General features: G+C 39.8%; 2 long non-coding RNA genes across 3 annotated transcripts; both read right to left on the bottom strand.

Annotated features, from left to right (window-relative positions):
• Nucleotides 1-360: 360 nt before the first annotated feature.
• LOC139678499 (uncharacterized) lies at nucleotides 361-15,200 on the bottom strand. Of its 2 annotated transcripts, none has more exons than XR_011699038.1 (3): nucleotides 15,091-15,200; nucleotides 1,381-1,874; nucleotides 361-540 (listed from the first exon to the last, which is right to left on the bottom strand). It is a non-coding gene; the product is annotated as an uncharacterized lncRNA (long non-coding RNA). The 2 variants fall into 2 exon arrangements; XR_011699037.1 differs by lacking the exon at nucleotides 15,091-15,200 and adding an exon at nucleotides 2,395-2,698.
• On the bottom strand, nucleotides 9,730-11,659 carry LOC139678500 (uncharacterized). The gene is made up of 3 exons (XR_011699039.1): nucleotides 11,649-11,659; nucleotides 9,874-9,925; nucleotides 9,730-9,767 (listed from the first exon to the last, which is right to left on the bottom strand). It is a non-coding gene; the product is annotated as an uncharacterized lncRNA (long non-coding RNA).
• Nucleotides 15,201-20,161: the final 4,961 nt, after the last annotated feature.

A 20,161-nucleotide genomic window follows, 5' to 3' on the forward strand; every position in this document is an offset into this window, starting at 1 on the left:
GGGCAGAGGTTCCCCCGCAGCCTGTGGTGCAGCCCATGGTGAGGCAGCTGTGCCCCTGCAGCCCATGGGGTCCAGGGGGGAAACAGATAGTCCACCCACCTGTAGCCCATATCAGACCCCACACTGGAGCAGGTGGTTGCCTGAAAGAAGATTGTGACCCTGTGGGAAGCCCACTCTGATGCAGGTTCCTGGCAGGGAACTGGGCCCATGGAAAGAGGAGCGCAGGCTGGAGCAGGTTTGCTGACGTGACTTGTGACCCTGTCGCACCCACACTGGAGCAACCTGATCCTGAAGGACTGCATCCTGTGGGAGAGAGCAGTTCCTGAAGAACTGTAGCCTGTGGGAAGGACTCTCCTTGGAGAAGTTCATGGAAGGCTGTCTCCTATGGGAGGCACTCCACTCTGGAACAGGGGAAGAAGTTCTCACCTCTGGAAAGAGCAGTGGCAGAAACAAGAAGGGATGAACTGACCATAATCCCCATTCCCTGTCCCTCTGTGCTGCTGGTGGGAAGGAGGTGTAGAGTCAGGAATCAAGTTGAGCCTGGGAAAGAGGGAAAGGTTGGGGGAAGGTGTATTTAGGATTTGTTTGCTTCTCATTATCCTGCTCTGATTTCGATTGGTAATACATTTAACTAATTTCCCTAAGTCAGGTCTGGTTTGCCTGTGATGGTAATTGCTGAGTGAGCTCTCCTTTTCCTTATCTCAACCCATGTGCCTTTTGTTATATTTTCTCTACCCTGTCCAGCTGAGTAGAATGATAGAGTGACTTGGGTGGGCACCTGGAGTCCTGCCAGGGTCAAACCACCACAATCAGCATTGATGACAAAATGGAACTCATGAGCTTATCATATCTACATTTTTAGTCAATCTAAACCAGAAACTCATTTGTACAATAGGTAGACATTTCTAGAATATTCATCTAAGTCTGTAACACAGAACACAGAAATGTTTTTCTAGCACCCATGGTAAATCAGTTGAGTGACCATCAGGCAGTGCCTTTGTTGTGAGCACGAGCAGGTCACTTCACTGCTGAAGCTGGGACAGAGATTTTTGAAGGTTGATTACTGCCTGTCTTGAACTTACTGCACTTTTAGCTGAGATTAACCTGACAAGATCACACGACTCTTCCCAACCCATAGCAGAATTCTCAGTCTTGTCAGGCAGAAACAGGTCTGTATTTCAAAGGTTATACATGCCAGTACATTTATATGGCCTTAACATTATTTGTATTGACCCTGATGGGGACTGCTATGGAACTACTACATAAAATGTCATTCTTCTGACAGATTGTGATATTTAACTTCCCATTAGAAGCATTTATAACTTAAATTGTTTGTATTTCCCCACTAAATAGTTATAGAAAACAAAGCTGTAATCTTACCTGTAGCAACAGGTGAACAGTGTGAAAAAAGCAAAAGAAGCAATTAGTCTGTAATAATAGTCTTTTAGTCTTGTTTTCTGTTGTAGGTTGTTGGTTTTTTCAGCTGACATAGCTGATATTTTTGTCCCAATAGCTAAGATTTTATCCTTTGCTAGTTTGAAATACAGTCTTTGACTACCATTTATAGCTTTATATCCTATACTCCTGGACAGAGCTATGCTTTTACTTCCCCCCACCATGTCTTTAAAAAAATCACGTCATTGACTTGCATTTTCTGTGACTTCAAAACCTGCAGAAAGTACAGTTTGAAGACAGATCGTAGTAGGGGTTGCCTGTCCCCAAACATTTCAGGCGCAGTAATGAAGTCTCAGCACAAGAGGGCCCCCAAAGACAACGTGTCCTGTGGTGCGGAACTCGTGGTGGTCCAGGTTTGGGTCGGGAATGCCGAGTGTGCCGTGAATTCAATGATGCCTTAAGACAGCTCATGCATTTCACTATAATTTGGAAAGAAGACATGCTATTAGCTAAGTACTGACTCTGGCCTGCAATAGGACTCGAAATATTTCATATAACCCAGGAACATACTTGAACCAAATAAAACATTAAGAACCTTTAATTCCTTTTATTTTTGTTAGCAGTAAATTTAGTCTTATAAAGTATTGCTTTTATTATTGCTTTTATTATTGTTTACTGTATTTTAATTTTGAGAACTGTCTTGTATACCATGATCTAGAATGTTCTTCCATTACTTTCTTGCACTCATGAGACATGGATGCAACATGGTGTCAGTTCCCCCACCCACCTCCTACCCTAAAAAAAAAAAAAATTGAAAAATCCTGAAACTAAATAGTTTTTGTGGTTTTTAGCTTGTAATTACCATCACAAGTTTTAGCAGAGTTGTGGCAGAACTCATTTGTCTCCCCACTTTATACATCATCTGTTTTTGTTAACGTTATTGTCAAAACATCTAGTCCTGTACTAGATGTTCATAGCAGTTAGATTAGTAATTCACACCTTAACAAAAGATTTGGCAGAACTCCAATGTTTTGATGTCAGTTGTGATTATTGATTTATATTTTGAAGAGGTGTCAGTCAGTGCATCAGTTTTCCTTTTGTACTTGTAACATTTTCAGAAGAGCTGGAAAAAAGACAAGTGTATTTATGTTATGATTGCTCTCTGAATCTCTCTTGGAATAACAGACATTGCTGAACCTGGGAGATGGGGAAAGAAACGTTACAACTGTGGAAGGAAAAGTACAGATTTCAGTGAGTGAAAGGCACAGTTCCTGTTGCACAGAAAAACAGCTGCTGTGGTTGTTTTCCTTTTTCTGTTGGCTGCCTGAGAGCACAGGCTGTTTGGCATCACCTGGTCTGCAAAACAACAGCCTGGGCTGGTGACATGCAAAAAGTCATCAATAGGAATCACAGGTTATTTTCTCACTCTGTGTCACCAGTAATACTGAGGTCCTATGATAAGATTCATTTTGGTGCAGTGCTCTGCTGAGCAGAAGTACTGCAGAGCTTTGCTCCTGTTCCAGTGAGGTCAAAATTGTGCCTGCCATCTACTGCTTCAGTCTTCAGGATCTAAGCTGCCCAGCTATGAACAGAGTTGCACTGCATGACCTTCAGACATGCCTTCCAACATGAATTATTCTATGATTCTGTAACGGTGCTGTATTTCTGCACTTCAAGCATGTTCAGATATTCATGCTATTTGATGGAACAAGAAGTGATGTGGATGTCCGGTTTTCATTAAATATTAAAATGCCACATCTGTGGTTAAAACTAAAGCTTGAGGCAATATTTTTCTTTATTGACTATTTCAGTGCCTTGTTAAAGCTCACCTGCTAAAGGCATTGCAGCAGGTACCTGAGTTGGAAACTCTTCCACAGAAAGGTTGGAGTGTGGACACAGATTCTGCCACACAGGACTTTTAGGGATGTCAGGTATTGCCAAAAGGCAGCTGATGAATTTGGAAGGATAAAATAACAGAAGACACAGCTGAGAAAAGCATCTCTGAACAGAAGAAAAATGTCTCTGAGATGACTGTCTAACTTTTCCCAGGAAGAGAGAAGCGTTACCAGTCAGAATCACAAGAGACCAATTGTTCCTATGTGACATTATGATGATAGGCATCTTAATCCATGAAGGAATTTATCTTAATGAGGTAGTGTGGCATTTTCTTGTAAAGCAGGTTCTAAATGGTATAAACAAAAATGATTTTACCAATCCCTACCAACAGAAATATTTCTGTAGTAAACTGTAATTTCTTGCAAAGGGTTTAGTTATGTCACTGATAAAAGGGAAGAAAATGAAGGTAGTTAAAGCTTTTGGCCTGTTAAACACCCATTATGTGCTTTACAACAGCCCAAGAAAAACAGCAGCACTGTGGTTCCTTGAGAGGATATGAAATAATATTGCTCATCAGGTAGTTTATCAAGTATTTGTTATTGACTGGACAAAGAATAAAAAAATCTCAACTTCTGGGCTAAAGCATAAGGGAATATGACTCTATTATCAAAATTACAGTAAGTTTTATAGAGAAGACAGGAAGAACTCTCTGGATGGTGCAATTGAGAGGAGAATGAAAAGCCAAAGCGGAGATGTCACTGAAACAGATGAAAATCTGATCTTGGTAAGCAAGCAGCTGTGTGAGCCAACAGTTCTTTGATGATGAAGCTGTATGAACTGAAAAAGCCAAGATACTCACTGAAAAGAAGAATGACATAAGGCCTGTTTCCCCTTTCTTCCTGCCCCATGTCCTGCAAGTGCTAGGAGAGGACAGGAGGACAACCCACTGAGTGTGGTCCTGATGGAGGGCAGGAAGGGCATGGGCAGGACATGTGGCACAGCATCTCTCTCATTTATCTCTGAGGTCTGTCTTAATTAAGCACTTCAGTAAGAAAAATATCAAGTAAGAATGATTCCTAGTAAAGTCAAGAACAGTTTTGTTTGTTACCTGAATAGGAGCAGAGTATGCTCTGTGTGAAACAGTTCTATCAAACCCCGTCACTGCTTGGGTATCAATTAGCTATTGCTGATATGTTCACTTGATTTGATTTTAACTTTGACAGCTTCCCAACAAGAAAAGAAGTTGCTGAAATAAGTCATTCAGAGATTCTATGCAATGAAAAAAAGGCGAGAGTCTGTATGTGCCCCTGTGGGCAACAGAATTGTACATCAGAACAGACCAAGAATTCCCAGAGGAGAAAAATGAGGATCTATCTGTGTGTAGGTAAAAATTATACAGGATATTAGGAAGACAAATAAGGAACCACAACTGTGATATGTCTTTGAAGTCTGTTTTCAGTCTAAATTAAGTAAACAGTGATCAGGGTGTCATCCTTGTTGGTCCAGCTACCAGTGAGAGGCATTTCCCACCTCTCTCAGAGCCTGAAGCACACACTGTGCAAGCCATGCAACACTTTCAACAACTAAAGATCTCTTTTGGTTTCTATGAACATGAGACAAGTTTCCCAGTGATTTTGATGGAAACTAGAAATACTCTGCAAAAAAAGGTGGAAAACCACTCAAACTTTACCATATAAAAACTAGAACTTGGCCTGCTAGGGTTTTTGGGGATTATTTTTTTCCCAGGATCCAAATCAGTATAGATGGAAGAAAATCAGTATGATGTTCTTTAATAGCCATTATTAGTGAGATGTATGTTTATAAAAATTTGAGCTCCCTGAAAACTTTACTCTGCTTGGCCTATGTCAAATTAGTGACCCTTAAGAATGTGTCCAAGCTGAGTAATTGCAGTAGTGTGCCTGTGAACACATGAAGCCTTGGTTCCTAAGCTGTATTCTTGGTCTTTTAGAAAATGGGTGCTTATCAGATGACAATCTTAATGAAAGAATAATAGGTGCTCATTTTTAACTCTCTAACTACTATACAGAAGATTAAAACTACAAATTTCCCAGAAAACCATTTGCATTACATTTGTTTGCTGTCTCCTAGAACTACTTGCCTGACTAGCTATTTTTGTGTGAAGAGGAGAAAAGCTTTTTCAGGTAGAAAACAGGATTAGCTTTTCTTTTGGTCAGTACCATAAAACAGAACAACTCACATTAGTTTCCTTTTCCCCTTATCACACCATAGTTTCAGATGCACCATAGTGTAAAAACATTGGTTTTCCTATCTCAGTGTGAAAGCCTGTCATTAAAAAGTGATTATTCTATTTATTTTTCCCTTTTTTCTCCTAAAATATGGCATGAGCCTTCTAATCTTTCACTTACATGAAACAGAATAATTATAACTTCTTTAGAAGCATTGCTGAAGGTATTTTGTCACTGTTGGTAGGCTAGAGGTGATTGATGCTTGGAGGTTTGGGGATTTTTTTAGAAGTTGGATTAATTTATGGATTTTTGGTCACTTTCCACTGTGAGCTTTGATAATAGGGGCTAAACACAGGAAGGTTTTATCCCTGTTAGGACTAAGAAATGTAAAAGAGAATTTTTCTTTTTATTAGAATTTGGCTCCTGAGCCAGAGGCTACAGTAATAACAATAAGTGAGATAATTTTGTAAGCAATCTATGTAGGAAATGTAATAAAATAGCTACGAGAGGAAACATGTTTGGTATTATCTTGTTGGAAATATTATTCAATATGTTAGAGATTAGAAACAATAACATCTTGTTTCCTGTGGTAAAAATGTGCTAATAAGAATGGTTGTATTAATAGCATTGTTGCAGGCAGTCTGTATTGCTGGGGTTAGACGTGCACTGAAAAAGCCCAGCTTTTTCAGACTACTTATATTTAGATTTTGCCATTGTAAGAAATAATCAAGATTTCTTCCTTTTTATCCTAAGTTTGCATTGCAAGTACTTTTGAGAGCCATCAAGTTTGAGGTTTCACTTTGCAGACTGCATCCACAGCTAAAATTCTTTTGGTTTAAGGGCAGTGTTGGTTGATCTGTTTGATCTCACCTGAAGACTTGAGTCTGCTCTCATTCCTGTGAAGCATTTAGGAGACAGGGTGGATATGGATGGTGGTCCTTTGCTGTGCTTTTAACACCAAAATTTATTGCACTAGATACCATCTTAGTTTTGTGAGTGCATGGTTGAGGTTGTGGCTTGGAAAAGACAAAAGTGATCTCAGGATAAAACAACAAGCACTGCTTGGTAGAAAGAATGTGAAAGCCAAAGAAATAAAATAATCAGAAGAATCAAAGAGATAGAAATAATCAGTACTGGACTGAGTCTAGGATATCTGCAAGAATATGAAGTATTTAGCAAATACATCAAGTTTAACATACTGACTTCCTGGATAATTTGTCAGCTTCTTAATTTCTGCTGCTTTCTTTGCTCTACCTTCCAAATTTACTTTTCTATTAGATAAATCTGTTTCAGGCTTCTTTAAAATATATCTGCAATTACATTGCCTTTATTTTCAGTTTTGTCCTTTCTAGCAACCAGCTTCTCAGTGACATTCCCTCCAGTTCCCTCTTACTACATTTGCTGCCTTGCTGCATTGAGTAGAGCCTGGAGCGAGAGCTCACTTGGTTGGTGTAGTAAAGTTAGAGTAGTAGGTTTGTCCTTGCTCCAAACCACTGATGATATGAGTAGGCAAAATGGTTTTAGAGACAGGGTATAGGGCATGTGCAACATAAGCTTCATGATTTCAACTTCTATTAAATTTATGCCTTACTTTGAAAAAAAAATGAGTACTGAGTCTGAGTCTGTTAAATTAAATAGAAAGTGGGGGGAGAAAAGGCACTGCTAAAGGAGGCAGATAATAGAAAACATTTTTATTGCTTTTCACAGTTAAATTTCACAAAGAGCAAGGCATGCATGAAGAGACCTTGAGGCTGAGTATGGTACTTGTGGAAGTCATTGAGCAGAAGCAGGATATTTCATCAGAAAAGACAGATGGAAAAGAACAAAGACTACAAACCACCTTAATGCTTTCTATTTAGTTGTCAGTGTTCACCAAAGCAGTATTTGGTGTTTTCTGAACAGAAGGACAGAGGTAGACAGAGATGTTGGTAGGCTAATGGCGGTGTATGGAAATTTGTAGTGAATACTGAGGCAAAGTTTGAGGCACTTGGAGTCAAAATTTTAAGGCGCTCTTGACACCTTAAGTCCACTTCAGATAGTTTTGGCAGTGTCACAAAGATTACAGTACTGGCATGTTAATCTGAGCAGTCCAAGAGTGAAGGAACCCCTTCTGAGCACAATAGAGAATTTCCAATGGGTAACCCAGGATATATGCTGGAAGGTGAGGGCCAGAACTCATCTCCTGTTACGGTTTTCCATATAGCAAGCCCTCCATCTCCCCTGGAACAGAGATGGAGGACTTCATGTTTGTCTGGAATCGAATTAGAGCAACATAAAACTAAGAACTCCTCAGCTTGTATGTGGTAGGTAGGAAAACACAAGCAGTGTAAGCATTCTGATCCACTAGATCAAAACCCCCTGAATCTGCTTAAACTATAATTGAAGCTGCTTCTGGTTAAAACATACAGGCTGTCACCAAGGACTGCAGGTTGCAGGTATCATAGTGGTACAACATAGCAGGTAGCAAGACTGACAGCAAAACTGGGCTTGTTGCTAAGTGGTGCTGTAGATTTAAAGCCAGTGAGTGGCATAACAAATTAAAAAGTCTGTTAGATATTCTGTTTGTGAAGATTCAAATTTAAAAATAACTAGTCTGAGCATCAGCTTGTTTCTTGGGCTGAGTGACATGTTTTGAAATTTCCTCTGTACACAGAAAATGGAAAAAGCTGACTAAAGATTTCCTATTGACCTATAATGCAGAGATGTTTCAGGCACTAAACGGCTTGCTTATCTGCAAATCCAAAATATCTCCTACTGCATGAAATGTTGGGCTCATCCTGGGAGGCAGAAAGTAGCAACATGTTCAGAAGTGTAAATAGGTCTTACTGATTGACTGCCATGCCATGCAAAACAAATGTGCAGCTCTTTTCCAAGGCAGTAGGGGCATTGTGGACTTCAGGGTGATCCAAGCTAAGGATGTTTATCCAGCCTTTACGTACATGGATTTATGCATAGAAATTGCATATCATCCTGAATTTCCTGCTGCTGGGTTTTAGTTTCCTCCAAGGAAGGAGAGCTAAAGCTATTAATTTTAAACAGTGTGCCTTTCTCCTTACTGATTATTCACTGTAAGGCCAGGTGATCACTGAAAAACCCTCTTCTAATTCCCTTCCTAATATGAGCAGGCTTTGGTATTCAGACACTCCTAGAATTCAGAAAGACTCTCAGTTTGATAACATTAATCCTTAATTCATTAAAACAGTTATTTACATGAATTACAATCTTCTCCAGGCATGACTACACAGATGTGTGAAGAGAGCACCAAAAATCACTGCACTGTTACACCCTTTATTGCACACTTCTCTCCACCTTGTTTCCAAAGCCACTATTATTCTCAGTAAATGGATTTTTATATATCCACGTGCCAGAAGCAAGCAGCAGTTCCTTGCTGGGCTCTTTGTGCTTCCTCTCTCAATTTTGACATTTCTCAGTTCAAAATTGCACCTTATGGGGGTGCTGTCCCACCTAAAATAAATTGCATTGCATTACACTGTGAAAGGCCTCAATAGATCAGAATAATAGAGTGACACATTTTTGAAGACATTTCCTTTCCCCCAACCCCCCTTCAGCATATGCTGTTCTTTTATTTCCCACAGGATTCTAAGAGAAACTCTACAACTGAGTTTCTCTCCTGCCAAAGAAATCTTCAAATAAAAAATAGATTTTTTTTCTTTCTGAATAAAGTAGCACCTCTCTACATGTAGGTGAAAAACTTCCTCAGGTCAAAAAGAAATACATACTTCAATAAATAGTCGTTTCTAAATTATACCAAGATAAATAGTTTTAGCAGATTTTCAGAGAAGTTACTGAAGATTTACATGTCTTGTGTGATTAACATCCAGTTTCACAAGATAGAAAGCCAAAAGCTAGCTTTGTTCGTAGCTATTTAAGACATTATTTGAAGTATTTTCCCATCTTTTCCCAAGTAACCTATAGTCTTCTATTCTTGTGATAATTCATAAGCAGTAAGTCACAGTAACAATTCTTAAGACACTTCAAAGGACCAAAAAGGAACTAAGAATATCTCTGCAACTTGCAGGTTTTTCTCCTGTTATAAAGAAAAGATTCAAGGAAGCTACGGACCTTAAACCCATGAGCAGATACATCAGTGGCAATATTTATCTGGTTTTAATATATGTGCCAGTCAGGAGTGTGCTCATGCTCAGTGCTGGAGAGCTCTATAGATTTGGAAACTATAATTTTTTTGTATCAAAAATCTGCAGTAAAGGCTTGGTCTATTCTTTAGTTTTCCTAAAATCTTACCATTGGAGGCTGAACTTTCAATGCCCAGGGTGAATTCATTGGAAGTCTCAAAAAGTAATTTAGATGCTTTGAAATAAAAACCCAGAAAGCAGGTTTTGTGTTTAGAGAAAAATGAGATTGTATAAGGCTTTGTACAACTGTCACTCATTTTTTTTTGTTGTTTGCTGCTCACCTCAGAGTGTCTGAGGCAAAACATTCCAGGGTTGATGTGTAGTTCAGAATTGCTTTTTGAAGTTAGGAAGAGAAATTGGTGTTTCATGCAAAGCACTCCCTAAGATTTTAAACAGAAAATAATATCTTGCTGCGTCTATCATGTTACAAGGACTTCCTTGACATTCTCCCTCAGCAGCCCAAGACAGGAAAGCTGCTGGTTTGAGGCTGCCACTGTGACAAGTAAAGGTCTGACTCAAAGTAACAAAGCAAAGTCCTGAAGAAATTTCGCAACTTCATGGAGAAAAACACGCAAATAGGAAAAACATGTTTTGTAATAAGGACTGTAATTTAGAAACTGTAGGAGTGAAACAATTTAAGTTTTTCAAATACATAATGTGGTTTAACATAAACTGGAAAATGCTTTTGTCTATTTTCCAGGCAGAATTATTTACTGAGTTTAATTGGAATTCATAAATACTTTTGATCCCTCAAAACCCAATACCACAGGATCACAAGGTATTTCAGGTTGGAAGGGATCTCTGGAACTCATCTCATCCAACCTCTTGCTGAAAGCAGGGTCAGTTGTAAGGTCAGACCCTGCTGCTCAGGGCAAACTGAAACCAGGAAAACCTGAGATCAGGTTCCTCAATTTCAACAGATCTACTGTTTGTCAAGAAAAAAACTAAATTAATTTGAATGTACCTGATACCCTTGAACTTTGGATCTAAATTCTCAGCATACTTCAGTTAAAGAGCCTGTGGATAGGGAGCTGTCAAAGAGCAATTCTGAGGGAAAACGCTGACTTTAACCCATGTTGTGCAGCTGGTGCCCACCTTTCAGGTGCCTTTTGTCTGTGCTGGGTTACAGGCTGCTCACCAATGACCAGGCTGGGCCATGGACTGTGTTAGCTCCAGGCTTTTATCATTTCTAGTCTATGATGTGTAGTTCTCAGCACATTCTGAGAAGTTGTTACTTTCATAACCACCAAAATACTCTGAGAATTTTTATAGATGTAAATACACTTTCACTTAATTTTTAGTGAAAACAGACATTCAGACTAGAAATAAGGAGTCATCTGTCTCAGCAGGGACAGATCCCATGACTGTGTGCCCAGTGAGGAAGAATACAGTGGAAAACAACATTGATCATAGGGTGGGAATAAAACAATCACACAGTGACTGACCTGGAGTTTGGAGAGACCTCCCTGTCAGAGGAAGGATGCCCCACCCACAGCTGTGTCTGCCCACCCAGTCCAGCTGAGACTTAAAGACTGGCAATCAGGTGACATTTTCATAATTATTTTTGAAAGGTAGACTATCATGACAGGCCTTGATCAAGCAACCTGGAATATAAGAACAAGGTGACACGAGGCCTGGTTAGGACAAGGACTTGAAGGGTTGATATACATGTGGAACAAACATCTAGCACCTCCATCCTGGAAAAAAATACTTGGTTTTGTGACCTGTCTGGGAGCTTGTGTTATCCAGTGCCTTTTGTCTGAAAACAGCGGGGCTTGACATGCTCTCTGCGTCAGTTTAGCTGCAGATGGCAACACCTCCACAAACAGCTGCCACACAGGCATTTCTCTTCGAGAAGAGCTAATGAGCATCACTGTAGGATCCTTCCCCTTCTTTTTTCAGTTCTTTTTTTCAGTTTGTGCACATTTGTGTACATTAATGTACTGCAACAAGAGCTTAGTTCAGGTATCAGCCCTCATGTACTGTGAAATTAATTCTATAGGAAATTTGATAGGTGTAGAGCACCACAGAGAAACAGTTAAAAAGCAAAGGATACAAGACTGGTAGAACAGGAATGAAGCATAGGGGAATCCATATCATCTGATGTTCTGATTTTTCATTTTGGGCCTCAGTGATCCTCCCACCAATGTGAAAACCCTGGTTGCATTGTAGAACTCAAATTGGATGGTTGTGGAAGTAGGAAAAAGCCTGAAAACAGAATGAATGCAAATGAGTATTAATAAACCTAGATCAGTGGTTACTAATCTCTCAAAAAAGCAGAAGAGTGAACATAAGTATAAACAGTCACATACTAGACTGCAGAAACACAGAAGAATTCCTATGGAAGGACATGGATTTTAACCTGGGAAAAATCTACAATCTTTCTGAGTAACGCTGATACAAATTAAAGATTTTTTTTTCTCTAGAAATGAAAAAAATCTCCCTTTAATCCATTGCAAGTTCATCACTTCTGCAATAGACCTGATAAAGTCTGGGGAAAATCTATCAATGTTTCTTTGTGTCTCAAAAAGCAATGTTCACAGTATTCTCAAATCCAGTTATTCATAAAACAATAACTTGTGCTTCTTTCAAATACAGGTATAACAACAAAAGACTCCACATTTAGTGTTTTTAACATAGTCCATAGAAAATATGTAGCACTGAAAACCCTCAGATACTTATCTTTGTCTGCAAAAGCACAACATAGGAATTTTGGTATTTACTTCTTTACTTCTTTCATTCCTTATCTTCTTTTTATTAATCCACTATCTCTGCATTCACTGAAAAATACTATCATGTTTCTTGTGGAGTACCTCCATAGCATAAGAAATATTTTGCACTTTAGTATTTAGTGTTCCAACCATTGCTTCTCTTCAGAGACAGGCTTTGTTAACAGAAAACACACAGCTTCTTTCAGCTGCTTTATGTGGTCCTAAGCAGCTCCTCCTTTGACTGTGGAAAAGTTTGGTTTGGGGCGGGTCTGGCAGATAGGATGAGCTGTTCAGTGTTTCATTCCTTTCTACATGCTTGTTAGGAACAGTGTTAATTACACTAAGATACTGCATTCAGTAGGTCTCTTGCCATTCCTTGAGCAGCAATAGATGCAGACTCTACCCCATAAGTCATCCCAGGGGAGGCACAGGAAGGATGTTTCCTGCTTCTGCTTCCCTGTGTGACCAGCCTGTTTCTGGAGCACCAGGAAGAGCCAGCCTTTCGACTGAATTTTGTTAGCATGATTTTCCAGATTTCTAAAGGACTGCAGCACTACTGCAAAAAGTTTCAGTGCCAGGGTCAGCTGAGCTTCCCCTGAGGGCAAGGCACAGTTGTGCACAACCCTGAGAGAGATCAGGGTAGCACAGAGCAGTCAGACAGCAGAGCCACTGAGGTGTGATGCTGGGGGTGGGCTGTACTGCTGAGTACTACCACTACTTAATACCAGAGCAACTCAAGCCAAATAATTATTTGAACGAGTTCTTAAACCATGACTTTTGCTTTCAAGCAGTTGAAAATCAATACCTGGATGTAGCCTATTGTTATTCGTGAACCTTTGAAAGTTTCCAAACACAGGTAATCAGCTGTTAAATCAGAAGTAGCAGACAGGCTTTCACACAATAGCTTTCACATATGTTCCTTAGGGCTTCCTAAGAGATGGACTAATAAATTTTATTAACTTTCCCCATGGCCACTGTCTCATATTCCTGGTACATGTGGGTGTATCAAATTTGGAATACTCTCAGATCAAGAGATTTGACTTGGCTACCTCTGTTGAAAGTCACCACTTCAGCAAAAAAACAAAACAGAAAAGGGCGAGAGATCCTGTAAGTAGCAGCTATTCATATGCCAAGTCTCTCAGACTGAAAAGTTATTTTTGTCCAGAGAAACAGAGTTCAATACAGCACTTACATTTTAAGTACCACACATTCTATCAAGCATGCATGATATCTGAATAGTTTCATAGGTAAAAAGATCAGGCTTCATTTTTTCTTTCCTGCCAGTGCAGCTTGTGCAGTTTGGAGCTTTAGTTCTGCAAACACATCCTTGACTTTACAACCCTGAGCAATCTCAAAAGAATGTTTTTTGAAACCATTTTCTTTTGCTCAACATACATCAACTGCACCTGGCCAGGTTCTGCAACTGTCACTGAGGGTCAGGTAAGACAGCACTTGCCTTCCTACAACTGCTGTGTATCCATGTGAGCCAGACTTCTCTTTGGGACTAAATCACATTTTCTCTTCTGCACTGACTCAGTTCATGTGCATATTACAGTGCCAGTCCTCTGTGTTCTCATTAGAGTGAGGGGCACTGAGCTGGTGATACTCTACCTCTCATTCCTGCAGCAAGTTGTTTTCCAGTAAATAAGTATGGTGCCAGAGAACATAAATGATATTTAAGGAGGAAGGAAAGAAAAACTAAAATTCAGATCAATCTGAAAGTGTTTTGGATGAAAATATTGTCAGATCAATAAAGTTTTAGCATATGTATTTTGTTTTAAAAAGTTGATTCATACATGAAAGTTTAAGGAAGTGTTAAAACTCTCCAAAAAGGATCTGTCAGGTCAAACAGTTAATTTAATTTAACCAGAAGCTTCTTCTTCATGCCCCAGGTCAGTTATTTGCATAGATCTGATTTCTTTATTTACATAGATTTGTATTCTTACAGCTCCTTCAGATTCTGTGTTATCTTAATTATATACAGTATATAAATAATAAAAATCAGTCTATCTCTGTCTTGTCTGTCTTTATTTAACCAGCAATTTAGGAATGGTTCAATATTAAGATATAATCAAGCTAATGGTCCCTGCTCATGCAAATAATCTCTGGAGAAGAACTTGCTGACATGAAATCTGCATTTCTATGTTTATATATTTAGTCTTCATAGGGGGAAAATCTTTTGCAGTGAAGCAGATGGTAGGAGATACTGTGAAATTCACCACTGAACAAAGTACATGAACATTTTATCATCAAAACTTTGAAGAGAAAATAGCTTTTAATAGGGTGGAAAGTTTTATGAAAAAATCCAATGTCTGGGTTAAGAGTCTGACACACAAGACAGAGCAATCTTTCCCCTGTCTTTGGCGATAAACTTTTTTTTTCCTGAAGGCACAGGGAAAATTTGTTTTCTAGTAACTTGATAAAAACTTCCAAAAATACTGGGAAGAGTTCAAATAACTGGAGGAAAAAAAAAAAGAAGACAAGACAAAACTAATTCGTTTTCAGAGCAAAAAGACCATCCAGGCTTCCCCAGATCGGTGCAGCCTTATATATTAGGCTGTCCTTGGTTAGGAGAGCAGCTCTCTGAGCACCTGGGAAGGCTGCATGTTTGTGAGGCTCAGTGTGCAGCACAATCACATCTTTTCCTGGGTTTTGCTGTAAGGATTGCTAAATGCCCCACATGTACCGTGTTACAGACGACACCAAACCCTGTTGTAGAGCTGACTGAGAGCAATCAGAGTAAACTGCAGAGTACAGACATAATAGGCTCCCCTTGGCTTGTCCTACCTCGCAACTGTCTGCCATCTCCAATCCCCATCAAAGCTGGTATGACTGAGCTTCTTACTCTGGCACAAATAAAGAAAAATAATCCAGGCAAGAGCTGTCACAGGCCTGGATGTCTGTAGCCAACTCACTGCAGGACAGCAAAGGGCAGCTTTACCAGTCACAGATTAACTAATGTGTTTTCTTCTCTTACAATTAGTTCACCTCCTTAAAGAGGGAGATAAGAAGCAGATGGCTTTGGATGTCCTTTTTATCCCCAAACTAGTGCTTTAGCTGCACTCCCAACTTGCAGTTTGAGCTGAAAAAAGCTGGGATTTTGTACCAAAACTGGTGCAGTAGATACAATTTCCAACCCTCCAAAGTGGAGGTAATAGATTTGACCACCCATGAATTGACATGGGGAAAAAAGCTAAACACCAGTCTTTTACCGACATGAAGCAAAAGCAAACCATGCAAGGGTAAAAATACCTTCCAAGAAGGCATCAGGAAACAGCAAGAGCTTGTTGCTCCTTGCAGGATGGAGAGTTGGAGGGTAACAGGACTGGCAGGGCAGGGGCTTCATCCCACCACCCTCCAGTACTTGAGAGGGCGTTGCCAGGTTGAGTTCAGATCCAAATCATCAGACAAGTCCCTGATGGTCAGGCTGGTCTGAGGTCCCACTGCAGGGTCAGCCTGCAGGTCAGCAGCAGATGTGAAGCTGGGGGAACCTGACTTAGCTGTGCTGGAGACCAGCCCTCTTCCAGCAGAGCTCCGGCTGGGACTGCAGGCCCAGAGCTGAGCTCGAGGGGGGCTTCTATTCCATATCCAAGGATTTGGGATTCCAGCTTTTGAGATGAATAGGCAAAGGTACAAATGCATGCTGAATTTGTGATATTTAGTCTGTTTTTCAGTAAGAATTTTCATTGGTTTTGTGTTGCACTTTTGTGTTGCATTACATCAGTCTTAATAACCAGAGCTGGATACAAGGAAGCCCAAGGAGAAAGTTGCCCTTCTGTTCTTTGAAGCATAATTCAGTGCCAGGGAAGGGAAGAGGCAGACACAGTCCTATCAATGAAGTGAGATGTAGAAAAAGGAGAAGTGGCCATAAATGCATCTTTATTCTGCATTTCTGTAGTTCTCAGGTTGCTGCACAAATCCTATTTAATCAAGCCTTCTAGCATGGCAGTGGGGTACTTATAGGAACTGTGTGGACACTTCATTTTGGTTTGGTGACTTAACTGAAAAACTATAAGCAATTTTCAGAATGGTGAACTGACCCAAAATGAAGAGTATTCCTTGTTTTGGTTTACATTAAAAAAATCTTGGTGTTCAGTACTCATAATAAAAGAAAACAGAGCCAGAGGTTTAAAAAGAGAGTCAGGTTCTGCTCTCTAACAGATTATGGCACTCTCAATGCACATGGTCATGTTACTCCTTAAGATGATAGCCTGTAACCCACACTGAGAGAGTTCACAGACATTTACCAAATCAGAAAGCATCCTCTGAGCTGCAGCGAATTTGACAGTGGTTGAGAATGGACCAAAAGATGTGCTATGTCTTTCTGTAATTTCATTAGAAAGCCACATTTTATGAGCCTTTTAAAGGAAATTACCAGTAGAAGTTTCTCTAATTCTCTTTTTACAGTGGTTCCAGCAGCACTATTATTTAGTTTGCACAGGAGGCCTGGTGCACCTGGATTTCTAGTGGTGGCACTATTTTATGAAGGCATGACATGAGATACTAAGTTTAGCTTTATATTTGTCCTTGTGTTTTAAAATTATTAAAGGACCCACAGAAGTAATCTTCATTAAAAAAGTATTTCTAATGTTTAAGCTTAATAATTCACAGTGAATCCATTAAATTTCGAAAGGTTCTTCAATAGCATCAAGGAACTATTCCTGAACTACAAGAGAACATGAATGGCATGTAAAAAAGCAATATTATGATATCATAGTAAATGATGAGGATTCAAGGGCTTTTTAAAGTTATGACTTAATATTTTTGGCCCTGTTACAACTACAGCAAAATTTGCATGAAAATATCCCAGTTTTAAGCACAGGGTGAAAGAGGTGCTGGGGAAGTGGAGAAACAGAAAGCTTTAGTTGATATTGGTCTGAGTATCCCATTTATCTTTGTGACTTTTGATAGCAATTTAGTAATATGATTTTATTATTGGTCAAAATGTTCTCTGTGTGTGGGTGCATGTGTGTGCATAGTGATAAATTCTCAATGTATGATGCAGAATTTCTTCATTTGAAATGACCAAAGAAAAATGCATCAATGGGTATAAGAGAGCTCCACTCTAAACCAGACAGAACACAACAATTTACATTGTCATTTTATCCTTGCAAGCTTCAAGTTTGAAATCAACCTTCAGAGTCCCCTCTATCTGCATATACAGCTTTATTCATATTGCTCATGTCAGCCAAGAGATGAATCTAAAATAGAATGTGTGAGGATTCACTGAACAGGTATACACTGCTGTCATTGGTTTTAGAGATAGGAAAAGAGGCTGAAGAGGGAAAGACCAGAGGGACACAGACTATTAGCATTTTCTTTTGTAAGATCACTGTCCTCACATTCCAATTAAGCAGAGCAGGAAGTTGCTGCTCTAAGATTGCCCCTCAGTAGGTAATGTTTGCACAGTTGCACTGTTGCCCAGGCTGTTTGCTGTGCATGCCAAGGCTGCCCTGAGAAGCCCTGCAGACGTGCCCGTGGCAGAGGTGCTGAGGGCTGGGAATGAGATACGCTGCCAGGGCTGCACTCACAACTCTCTGTATTCAGGGCACGTGCCTGTGTTATGCCTCCCTCCTGCCAGGGCACTTTGGTTTCCGTAAGTAAAGCAGTACATTCAGCTATCAAAGGGAAAGGGTGAAGGCAAAGAAAAGGCCAGGAAGTTCCGATGTTTAATGAACCTTTCATTCAGTATATACAGCTTCTCATGTAAACTGAGTGTGAGAAATCCCATGGAATTCAGACTAGGCAGTGTGTGGGCTAAATGGTTACACAAGAAAGTAAGCAAAGAGTAGTGGAAAAGGTTTATTTGATTATCAAATCCAGTCCTTGCTATTTTGGACAATCCTATTCCATAATTCAATTAATAAAATAATGTATAATTCACAGTTTTTTGTAGAAAAGAGGATGGGGGAGAATTAACCTGTTCTAATTTTCTGTATGACTTTAGCATTTGGCATGAAGGATGAAAAAGACGATGATAACCACCACTATTCCTTCCTCCACAATAAACTTTTGCATGAAGTAGGAGGTAATTGCTCACCAGAGTACATTCCTAAGAGCCTGAAGAATAATGATGGTCACTATGAAATAGTGTATTATTTACCTTGGTTCTCCATTTCTTTGGTTCCATGAAACTGTTTTCTGCTTCCTTACATCCAAGCTGAACAAGCAGAACCCTTGGCCTTTTTCAGTATAAGAGCTAGTGAGAACTCAGTGACTGTTATTTGTACACTCTGTGTGTTCTCACTAATACAGCTGTAAGATGGTATCTGGATTACAGAAGTTGTTTAAGATTATTCAGACTATGTTTGATCAGGCAACAGAAACTCCTGCCAGGAGTAGGTGATCTGATTTGAAGTGAGGGGTATATGGGCTGTGCCTTGGTTCTTTCTTTCTCTCCATGGTACTGAAAATAAGCTGATTCCCACACCTGTGACTGGGTAAGGCCATAGAATATCCAGTGTCTAGGACAAAGGACACAATACATTGCCAGAAGAGATGCAACCAAAGAGATGATTACAGCCCCCATGTATGTGCCAGTGCAGCTACTCTGGTGAGAGCCAAGCAGCCAAGACCAGCAGCACAGCCTGTATCATCTGACAGAGCTGCCAGAGTAAGTACCCTGTGCTGATCTACCTCATCTAGCTGGAACTGAAGCCACTGTTTCCATGACTTCATTGTCACACCAAGGGAGACAAGATGAGATGCTGCCCAAGTGTGCCTCTGCCGGCTGCAGCAAATGCTCTGTGGTGCAGAGATCTCTACAGCTCCACTCACCCTTAGCAGAGGCTCAATATAACACCCACTCCTAACTCTTGATTCCAGAAACTGGGTTTTACACAGGATTTGGGCAGCCCACACAAGGTTTTCCTGGTCCTCTTCTTAGGGAGCATTTTGCTTATACTGAATATATATAGGAAAGTTATTGACCCTGTTATTACTAATGTAAAACACTTTAGAAACCCAAGTTGGTCTTTATACATATTCAGCAGTAGATTTGCTTATGACTGATAGTTTTACTTTTACATATGACATATGTAGGTGGTTTTGCTTTATATTTTATAACAGCATAAACAGAATACTGCATGTACTGCAGGTTCTGTATGTGACTAGTGCAGCAAGCTCTGTGCAAGAGCCAAATGCCATCCACAGACTAGACATGACATACATTTCCCAAAACCAAGAAAGAGAAACCAAATTTCAGCGTGTCGAACAAAATGTACTTGCCTAAAATGTGAGCTTTTCTGTCCCTTGCTATCATACCTCCTTAATAACCCATTGTAGTAAAAGCTAATAATAGGCATATTATGTTTAAATTAATGCAGCTGAACAAATGTGGAATTACTGTGAATCTCTCCCCAAAAATTCAGGTGTGGGTATTTGCAATTGACACCCCACCCCTTGACTGTGAGTGGGAAGCTCATCTTCAGATCTTGGAATCAGGTTGACCTTGTGCCACTCCTCCAAACTGCAGTGGCTGGGCAAGAGTGTGATTAAAAGAAGACCATCACAGAATCTCAGAAAATTAGTTTGCCAGGCTGTTTCATCCTATAGCCTGAAGGCTCAGATTAACAACCTGTGTCTAAGCGACAGACTTTGGATCTTCAAAGGCTGTGGAATCCGCCCCATAGGAGGCTCCAGAGCTCCACTACTTTTATCAGTCTGAGAAAATCACCCTGCTTTGACTGTGGGTTATATTGAATTTTTATCCAGAAATGAACTCATTCAATCTGTAACATTTAAAGTGAATAATGAAAATATCTTCTTGGTTAAAAAAGAAAAGCAGTGGGTTTTTTACCTCAAAAATGCCTACTATGCTGATCATTAGCTTCATTCTTCTTTCAGGTGGGCCAGCTCA

Source organism: Pithys albifrons, chromosome 14 (assembly GCF_047495875.1).
Source record: "Pithys albifrons albifrons isolate INPA30051 chromosome 14, PitAlb_v1, whole genome shotgun sequence".
Taxonomy (NCBI): Eukaryota; Metazoa; Chordata; class Aves; order Passeriformes; family Thamnophilidae; genus Pithys; species Pithys albifrons.